Source organism: Anneissia japonica, unplaced genomic scaffold, assembly GCF_011630105.1.
Source record: "Anneissia japonica isolate Jap-2015-1 unplaced genomic scaffold, ASM1163010v1 scaffold288058_len748972_cov163, whole genome shotgun sequence".
NCBI lineage: Eukaryota > Metazoa > Echinodermata > Crinoidea > Comatulida > Comatulidae > Anneissia > Anneissia japonica.
In genome coordinates, this window is record NW_022701645.1 from 372,338 (window position 1) to 382,375 (window position 10,038).

The following is a 10,038-nucleotide window of genomic DNA, read 5'->3' on the forward strand; positions in this document are numbered from 1 at the left end:
GTGTATGACGTGTGTTTGGCCACTCACTCGATATCAAAATTCTTATACATTTATGTGTAAGATGATACACGTTTTATACCGTATTTTGAGGTCTGTATACCTGTCTCTTATACACATCTAGATGTGTATAAGAGACAGGGAAATGACGTCGGTTGCTAGGTTACAGCTCATACATATTCAGTACCACCTGTGCTCATTAGACTAACAATAAAAACTTTTAGCTCAGTTTTGACAAAATCGACCAAAAAGATTTTATTGTTAGTCTAATTAGAACAGGTGTTACTAAATATTCATGGTTGTGCATAAGCTCGTTGCTTAGCAGCACGTCATTTCCGGTTTTTGTTTTTTGTGAGGTCGTCCTCGGAAGGATTTAATTGCTAGTCTAATACTATTGACAAAATAGCTAATATTGACGAAGCAATTCTTCTTCACTGTTGGTTAAAGGCCTGTTTATACTTCAACGATAAAATTAAGTTTTTATTTAGGGCGTCCTCATAAGGATTTCATTGCTGCCGTCAAATTTTACAAACAGGAAATGACGTCGGTTGCTAGGTTACAGCTCATACATATTCAGTACCACCTGTGCTCATTAGACTAACAATAAAAACTTTTAGCTCAGTTTTGACAAAATCGACCAAAAAGATTTTATTGTTAGTCTAATTAGAACAGGTGTTACTAAATATTCATAGTTGTGCATAAGCTCGTTGCTTAGCAGCACGTTATTTCCGGTTTTTGTTTTTTGTGAGGGCGTCCTCGGAAGGATTTAATTGCTAGTCTGATACTATTGACAAAATAGCTAATATTGACGAAGCAATTCTTCTTCACTGTTGGTTAAAGGCCTGTTTATACTTCAACGATAACGATAAAAAAGCTAAAAAGCGATTGTTCATATAGAAAACAAAAGAAATAAGAGACGTTTCTACACTAGGACGATTCGATAACGATTTATCGTGTATACGATAACAAAATATTTTTAAAAATCAAATCAGATGACGTCATAATCATGGAAAAACGATAAAATCGTTGCTACTACTACGATCTTAATGTTAATTAAAATTTTTGTAATGTTAATTTTAACAATTCACAATCTTTAGTTCACAAAAAATTCAGGAATCTTGATTTTGACAACATTTTTGGCTATATAAATAGTTGGTAAGTTCTGTTGCCCTTTAACGATCGAGTGCGGACATTTTTTTCTAATATTTCTGGATTCGTTGTCTACCTCACTGGAAGAGAAAAATATTGAGAAAATATTTAGAAACAGAGAAAGAATTATAACGAAGTATCAAAAACATAATATGCCCATATAAATAAAAATTAGTGAGCACCCCAACCTGAACATTATATATTCAGCAATGTATGGACAATACTGCTGATACAACAGAATATTACTTCACAATTATTTGTTTTACCATTATCATATACCGTATAAAACCTCGAATAAAAGCCATGGGCTTCTGTTTTTTGCGAACTTTGGATGGGCTTTCTTCCAAGATGGGACTCGGAATGGGACTGGGAATTTTCGCCACTTTTCTAAAAAAAAGAGGGGTCTTTTCAAAAAATGAATGCTGTAAATTTTGGGAATTACTACTATAAAACAATAAATAGGGCCACTGTAACACCAATCTGTATCATGGAGTGTACATTGGCCCCTGGGCAGGGGACTGTTAAGGGCCCCAGACGCTGGGACCGGTGGTCAAAGGGACATCATTCTATAGCGCGCGTGATATTTTGCGTGAGTCTGTAACGTCCGAACATTCTATAGTACGTCAGTGGTATCTTGAATTTGAACAGTGTATGACGTGTGTTTGGCCACTCACTCGATATCAAAATTCTTATACATTTATGTGTAAGATGATACACGTTTTATACCGTATTTTGAGGTCTGTATACTGATCAGACGTTGTTGCGCCATAGTTTTCTCACCAGTCAGACAGACAGACAGATAGTTAGACCGATAGTTAGACAGCCAGTCAAACGACAGAGGTAATGAAGTTGGTTGTTCATACTTAATCACTTGTTACTGGTGTTTGTTTGCGTTGGGTAATTACTATATAAAAGCAATAAATAGGGCCACTGTAACATCAATCTGTATCATGGAGTGTATTTAAAACCGGCATTAAATCACCTAAAGTATTGCGAAACCAAGCATGTTTTTAATTTATTTTGTTTCTTCGAGATTCATGAGATATAAAATTGGCTGGTAGTAGTGTCAATTTAAGGATTTTTGTAGTAAAATTTAAATCAGGAAAAAATGTAAAATATGCCAGCATGCAGGGGATCCAACAACGTTGACTGGGGTCCAATCCAATCTTAAATCTATAAGGCACATATAGGCCTACATAATATAGTAAACATATTAGGCATACATTTTTGGCGCCAAACATGTAAAACTGCTTAAACAAAAGAAGGGGGCTGCCTAGAACCTCGGTCAGGGTCCTGGAATAAAATCCCCGAGGTGTGATTCATGGGGAGACATTTTAACGGCTTAAGATCGCCCATGTGCTCTTTGACCACAATTGGATTGGATACCAAAATTAATTTGTTTGGCAATTTGTAGTCGGACGATGGCGGTTTTTTTTTAAATTTTGTTTTTTTTATAAATTATGGTAACTTGGGCCACATGAGCAAGGTTAGTATCCGTGCATACATGGCCACAGATAGACTTGCCACAAGCAGGGGCGGATTTAGGGGGGCCGGCCCGGCCCCGGCCCCCCTTTTGGGAGGTAAAAAAAAAGGGAAAAAAAGGAAAAAAGTGAGAAAAAGAAAAAAATGATAGCCCAGAATGCCTCAAATGTTATGTTCGGGCGTCTAGAACACAAAAATTTCGCGGGGGCATGCCCCGGACCCCCTACGACAGTGTTGTCTCAATCGGCCCAACTTTCGGCCTCCCCTTCCGGCCCCCCCTTTTGGACATTTCTGGATCCGCCCCTGTCCCCTGCCGTGTTCTGATTGGTCATTTGTTATGTTTCAGACACTACGAAACGTTTTATTTATTCTGTAGGCCTACTTACAAAATTTGGACGAATGACCGACTACCGTATCTTCTGTAGACCTCTTTTAATTTATGCCGATGGGACTTTGGTTAAATTTGCGGCCTTTGAATATTGGACGGGGACCTGATCTATTTAATGTGTTGACAATATCAACATTCACGTAAACACTTCACATTAAACAATGGAGTGAGTGTAGACCCCCTTAAAGATGTAGGCCTATTCTCGTTAAATCAATAAATTACAGTAAATGGATATTTCATCCTGTTGGACTGTCGTCGAAATGTGAAATACAAATAAATAGAAGGAAATTATCAAAAGTTACTAACTTCCAGCGAAAAATATTCGAACAGAAGTTATAAACATATTTTTACTATATATTTTTTTTAATTTAATAATTTAAATTCTTGATGAAGATACTATTTTTTATAGGCCTATCTATACCGTAATATTTTTTAAAATAATAAAAGGCCTATAATCAATTTACCTTGTAGACTACAGTACATAGTTTTGTATTTGGCGAAATCTTACCATTTATTATACAAATTCCATTACTACACTGAGTATTTATTTCATTAGCTGCTTTGATCACAATAACTGTTAATCTTAAAGAGTATGGTCACTTTTATAGTAATTTGTCATTCCATGGATAGAACCAAGTCTTTCTCGCACACGTGCCATTATTAGGCCGCATGTTCCAAAAAGTTATGCAACGAAATCGATATTATGCTCTCGCATGTAGGCCTATCAAGTTTATAATCGTCACTATAGAAACCAAGCAAGCAGAATAATTCCTTCACCTAGGGATAGCTGACTAGCCTTGACCTAATCATCACCAGGGTGGTCCTCTTCTACCTGCTGTCGCATTAAGAGTTTGTGTACAGGCCCACTTCAAGTGCGAAATCTTGCGTAAACAAAGCGTGCTTCACGCGTGTGCCACACCCCTGCGGTACATTTCCTGGTGATAAACGGCTGACGGGATTGGACATGATAGTTAACTACATCTCGATTGGCTTGTTTTCGAGCTTAGTAATAATTCACCGGTGATTAGAGCTTGCTGTGTTACCTGTGCGATGACGGATGGTGCCGAGTGACTGCGAATTCAACCCAAATAAGGAAGTGTTGCAAAACACTTGTACATAACTTACGAGAGTTAAAGTAAGTCATAAAATATAGGCCTATTCGTGGTAATCAAAAATTATAGGCCCAATCCCATAACGTTTGTGCACATTTTTCACCGTTTGTGACGGACTATCCGTTATTCTAAACTTTCAAAGTCCTGCTTCTAAACAAAAAATCACTGTGCTCATCACGAATTGAACCAATAAGCACGTACTTTAACTATCTTTCTGTATTCTCAGATCTAAAGGAATATGCTGCATCGACTAATGGAAAGATAGTGATCGGGGCTCCTAATGCAGTACGGTATGTTTTTCAACGATTAACAAGGACTCTCAGTTTTGCACTGCTGACTCTCAGTTTTGCGCTGCTGCCAATTTATTTTGTCCTTTTGGCGTTCCATAAAGGAATGGTTTTTTTTTTTTTTTTTTTTTTTTTAATGCTGAACAATATAAGAGACTAATTAATTTACATTTATTTTTAAGCATCATCTCACACTTGTTTGCAAACAGTGTGGTCATCATTCACATGCATTTCCGCCAAATGGTACTGGCTCTGTAAAACCAACCTACTCCGAACAAGCACAGTTAGCGGCTTCCTACAAAAACAAACGTAGGTCTACTTGTATCTTATATTTTTACCCATAATAAACAGAGCAGCGGTCCAGTTTTATGTGGCGAGTGCTAATTTCGTTTTACTTTACATTTTGACCAAACACACCGTCATTATGACGCACTGCTCGCTTTCACTACTGAAGCCTGTAGAAATATAAACAAATAGAGTAGGCTTATATTGCTGTCGAAAACGTACCGGTACGTGTCTTTATAAGCATACACGTGGACAGCATTAAAACAAATAATAATCATAGATAATGGGTTTTTATGGCTCGGTCAAGTCCCCTTTTCTAGCAAACCCCCCTTTCTTGGCGAACACCCCCCTCTCGAATTTCCTGCATCCCAACTAATGAACTTCAGTGGCGTACCTACCGCAGGTTCAACAGGTTCGTTGAACCTGGGCCCCGACCTCCAGGTGCCAGAATCTATAATGACCCCACCCCTTTATAAAAAAAAAAAATCTTATAAAGCAATGTTTTATTTTGACCTTCAACTATTTGCTTCCTTCCAGGTAAGTACAGTGGCGGCACTACCATACACACACGTTTTTACATTATTGTAAATACGTTTTGTTGGTTTTTGTTATTAAAATCAACCATTTGTTTTCACTGTCAAGGAAGATACGCTATTTTGCAAAATAATTTGTTTTTTTAAACACCATAAATATAAATTCAAAACGGCTTCACGTGGTCGAGTCACAATCACATCCCAAAACATATGCAGCTCATCGTCAATTTCGTTATTATCACAACATTGGCATTTTGCAGAGAAGTTTCCTTTCTTTAATATTTACAATTTTCTTTAACCAGAGCATTTCCCAATTTATTTTTATACTCGTTTTTGAGCATAATTTCCCATTTGGAAAGTAGGCGGCTCAATTTTTTTAAATTTTTTTATCAAACAATTACCGTATATACGTTTTTTCATTTTTTTTTTCTTATTTTCACATTTACTCTGTATGCCACAACTTCGAGTTATCATTGATATTATTATGTGCGATAACAGTAGTTTTCACCTCCTGTGTACAGAAAAGTAATGTGCATAATTAAGTATATTTATTATAACAAAAACGTGACAAATATCCATAATTAGAAGTCGCGAAAAAGTCACCTCCGGCCGCCTTTCGCGAAGCTGTACTGGGATGGGCCCAGATATGTGTAGGATGGGGTCCAGACAGAAAAGGGGCACTCATGTATAACTGACAAGAATAAATGACGTCACCCTCCCGTCTCTTGAGAGACTTGAAAACGAAAGATTAGATTAGCCTGAAAATTATTCTCATAAATGAACTCCCCCCACCAAAAGAAAAAAAAAGCCAGCATGTCAATAATCGTAAGGCACCTGAAAGAATGGGGCTACGGTATATTTCTTCCAGATATGTGCACACGCCTGGACGGTAAATCGTCACACACTTTTGGTTGTCACGTTTTTGTTATGAACCATGTGAATATGTTGATAGAAATACTTTAGTTAAAGATTAATGACAACAGACAACAGTTGACATCGATCTGTCAAACTTGTTTAGTATATTGGTTGCTCTTTTATTTACAACAAAAAATTTCTCGCACTACACACATAATACTGTACCAGCATCACAGTTCTACCAACTACAACACAACGTTTACAGAAATGATAGTTAATTTCAATGTCAATAATAAATATACTTAATTATGTACATTACTTTTCTTTACACAGGAGGTAAAAACTACTGATTCCACGTGTCCATGGTACCATATGAAAGTTAGCTAATATGCACAGCCACTGACGTCATACACTGCGATTCTCTAAATTCTATTAGCCCTCGAAGTTAGCGATTAGGTCCTATTTAAAAATAGACAATTGAAGCAAAAAAGTTAAATTAATATTATTATTAATATTCATATTATTAGTAGTAGTACGGTAGTTAAGGTATTATTATAATTGATAGTAATTGTTATTGTCATGATGGAATAATAGACAATAACTGGATTATAACTGGATAATTATTATTATTATTATTATTATTATTATTATTATTAATATTATTATTATTATTACTACTACTATTACTACTGTTAATAGTAATATTATCTGTATGTCATTATTGTTATTATTATTATTATTATTACTACTACTACTACTACTACTGTTAATAGTAATATAATCTGTATGTCACTATTGTTATTATTATTATTATTATTATTATTATTATTATTAATATTATCATTATTATTATACCTTGATTCACATTTTTATCGCTGCTGTTATGATGTGGTTTGTCTGTGATTTCCTGTTTTTATTAATATTTAACAACTCAGTTTTGTAATTCAGATTTATTTCTGCAAGATGGTACTGTTTTATGTACAAATTATTTGAATAAAATATACCGTTGATAAATTAGCACAGCAAAATGTTAAATCATTTTAATAAAAGCATTTTTTAATGACAGCTACCTGTTCTATATTATTCAGTAAATTCTTACATGTAGGCCTATATATGGTTCTGAAAAGAGCCATTGTGTTGTTGAGAAAAGGCCTACTCATCGACGTCCCTTAAAAGCATTACTCTCCTGAAGATGAAAATTAGAACAACCTCAACAACACAACTTTTTCTTCAGAACCACTTACGTTCTACAGCCTACCACACGCAATTGATTAGGCTACTGCCTTAAGATCAAATTAGGCTAAATTATAACCAATTATTCGCCCTCGAAATCCATTATTTATTACTATAGTATAAACAAATTTAAGCCAAACAGTATTTAATATTAAGACGATTTTTCAAAATTGGCCTATTATCGTAAACAAATATTTTTACCATGGCAATAATAAACTAAAGCTAGTAAGTATAAAAGACGCAAGACGTTTAGAAGAAAACAACTAACTGTGTTTCAAAGCATGACATCAGGTAAGAGTGCATTTAACATGTTTAATAGCATTTGCTACACTATATCTTCAACCGTATGTTATGACAATAATGTAATGTTTTAATGGTGGATTGGATCAAACTGCTCACCCCTGGTTTCTATGTTTGGTTTGTGGAACCACCCTTGCAATGCTCTCGTTGTTGCTGTTATGTTCTTTCCTTTTTTAGAAAACCACCAACAATTATTCTAAAGATCAAATAAATTAACCATTATTGGACCAAGTATTTCCGGTAATTCTATTAACCTTCATTAGTCACGTTTCTGCTGTTAGAAACCATGCAAATCATATGATGTTTGAAATACTTTAAAAATTAACAACATTTTACAATATAATAAGCGTCCTATGCTTTTTTTTTGCAGACGACCACCATGTCAGTCAACATTACTGCATCTAGGTTTGCCTACGGACCTCTCACTTCAGCATTCATTATCGGTTTGTGTTTATTAATAATTGTTCTGATTTTAACACTGAATGCTCTTATGATTGTCTCTATGATACGCAAACGCGAGCTTCTTGAGAAGCCGACCAACGTCTTGATCATCGGACTTGCGTTCAGTGACTTTGTAACAGGCTTTGTAGGTGTACCAGTCTACATCCCGAATGTTGTAACTGGGAAGCAATTAGAAGCTATTTATAGTGACCCAAACATACTGGTTATTACATCATGTTTATCGATGTCTATTTCATTTCATTTGCTTTTGACTGTTGATCGATATATATCGATTGTGTATCCGTATCGGTATCTGAATATTACTGCAAAACGGATGGTGTTTGTGAGCTGTGCGTCTGCAGGTACCATAATGTTTCTGGTTGGTGTTCAGAGCTTTCCAGCGGCAGGTCCTTTGTTCGGGTATGTCTGCTTGTCATTGGTATTTCTCAACTTCTGATGCAAATAAAAATAATGAATGTTGCATTGAAAATGTCAAAAAGTCAGCCAACGGACCCGGCAACCAGAAATGAACTCAAAGCCGTCAAGGTAACTATATTGATCATCATTGCATACTACGGATGCTTCCTTCCAAAGGTCTTCTTTATAGTCATACGAAGTTCAGCCTCTAAGTTTAACCTATCAATTCTCACCGTGTTTCGAGTGATGACCGATATCATTTGGATAAGTAACTCTATAGTAAATCCTATACTTTGTGCCGTTACTAATTCGGCAATAAAGAAGGCATGTAGGGAAGTTTTCAACATTACATTTAAAAAACAAAGCGTACATCCTCAAACTACGATATCTCTATAGAACTATAGAGGAAATTACAGGATGATCTCTTTTTGTTTTTTTAAAAAGAACTTTGCACTATTCTTACGAGTACTGTGGAAAGTATCTTTCGGTTTCTGACCAACTCATCGACGTCATGCCTGTGCATAAAATTAAGTCATAACGAACATAACAACAGCTTAAGGGTAACAATCTTTCAAAAGGCATAAACGGCCTAATGCTGCTATGTAGTTTTGAGAGCTCTAAATATAGCCCTATTTCAAACATCTTGAATTTCAGTTCAGTTGAAAGCAGAAAATTATTAATGTGGACCATTTTAATAATCGAATATGGAATCACAATCGAGATATAAATATGGAATACATATTTATTATCACGGAAATTGAATAAATATCATTTTTAGAGGAGAGCTCCACAGCATTAACATATTAAAAGCAAAACTATCAGTCATTTAACTTGCTGTGATAAGGGCTTGACTTTTCAAATAGGCATATTACTACATTTCATTTTTTCCAAGCGAACAATGTGAACAGTTTATTTAAAGTTGTATTGTCTCCTGAAAATAACCAAACAAAAAACAAACAAGATGTAAAATAATTTTGAAAGTAACTTGCTCATTTTGTTGTAACATACAAATTATTAACTTGAACATAGAAATTATTGAATTTAAAAAAAATGTGTACAGTACTTTAAATTGTTTTTACCGGATAATGATAATAAAAAAAATAAAAAATAAAAAAATTTAAAAAAAAGTTTTTGTAACATATTTCGCTGTAAAATTATGGGTAAACGTTGTGCATGAGATCATCTGAATATAGGACTGTTTGTGATTGGTTTTCATACCAAAGATTGTTTTGTATAATATGTGAGGGAAATTTGAATTTAGTTAAGTTTGGTACAGCTCTTCAAGATTGAAGTTTGTCTTACTTCCGGCCAAGGCGTCGTGATTGTCTGTACGTGTATGTGAATTGCTGAGAACTGAAATAAACTCAGAATCTTTCTACTGGTGTTGTGACAAAGTGTGTGTGCTAATTATGTTATATATCAATTAGTAACAAAGTGATAAGAAGAAAAGTTATTGTATTAACAATACAAGAAGACGAGAAGTATTGATGACAGAAGACAGTAATATCAATATTATTACGGTTAAATAATATTATATTACATTATATGGTGACAACTAC

At 34.9% G+C, this 10,038-nt stretch overlaps 1 long non-coding RNA gene across 1 annotated transcript; it reads left to right on the forward strand.

Annotated features, from left to right (window-relative positions):
* The first annotated feature begins 7,577 nt into the window (after positions 1-7,577).
* On the forward strand, positions 7,578-9,521 carry LOC117103690. The gene is made up of 2 exons (XR_004444639.1): positions 7,578-7,612; positions 7,992-9,521. It is a non-coding gene; the product is annotated as an uncharacterized LOC117103690 (long non-coding RNA).
* The last annotated feature ends 517 nt before the right edge of the window (positions 9,522-10,038 follow it).